Source organism: Penaeus monodon, chromosome 27 (genome assembly GCF_015228065.2).
Source record: "Penaeus monodon isolate SGIC_2016 chromosome 27, NSTDA_Pmon_1, whole genome shotgun sequence".
NCBI lineage: Eukaryota > Metazoa > Arthropoda > Malacostraca > Decapoda > Penaeidae > Penaeus > Penaeus monodon.
The window spans coordinates 6,977,519-6,977,809 of record NC_051412.1 but is presented as its reverse complement, the minus strand read 5'-3'; positions in this window follow the sequence as shown (position 1 = coordinate 6,977,809).

Genomic DNA, 291 nt, shown 5'->3' with positions numbered 1-291 from the left:
AAGTACATTTGGCTAACGCTTGCACATCAAAATGCAGCCCATTTTAAAAAGACTGTCATTCATTAATTCCCTGTGCTATTAACGTCAGGACAGATGTGCATTTTTCCACAAAAAAATATACGAAATAATGATAATGAAAACAGACAAAAAAAAGGGAAAGTGAGTGAGAGGTTTGCGTGTATCTTACATCACGTGACAAGCTATCAGCGCCTAGTGTTCCCCCGGGCCGACAGATGGCAGCATTGTCCATTACCTTAATGAAACTGTAAACCCGCAACTCCCTAGTAAACC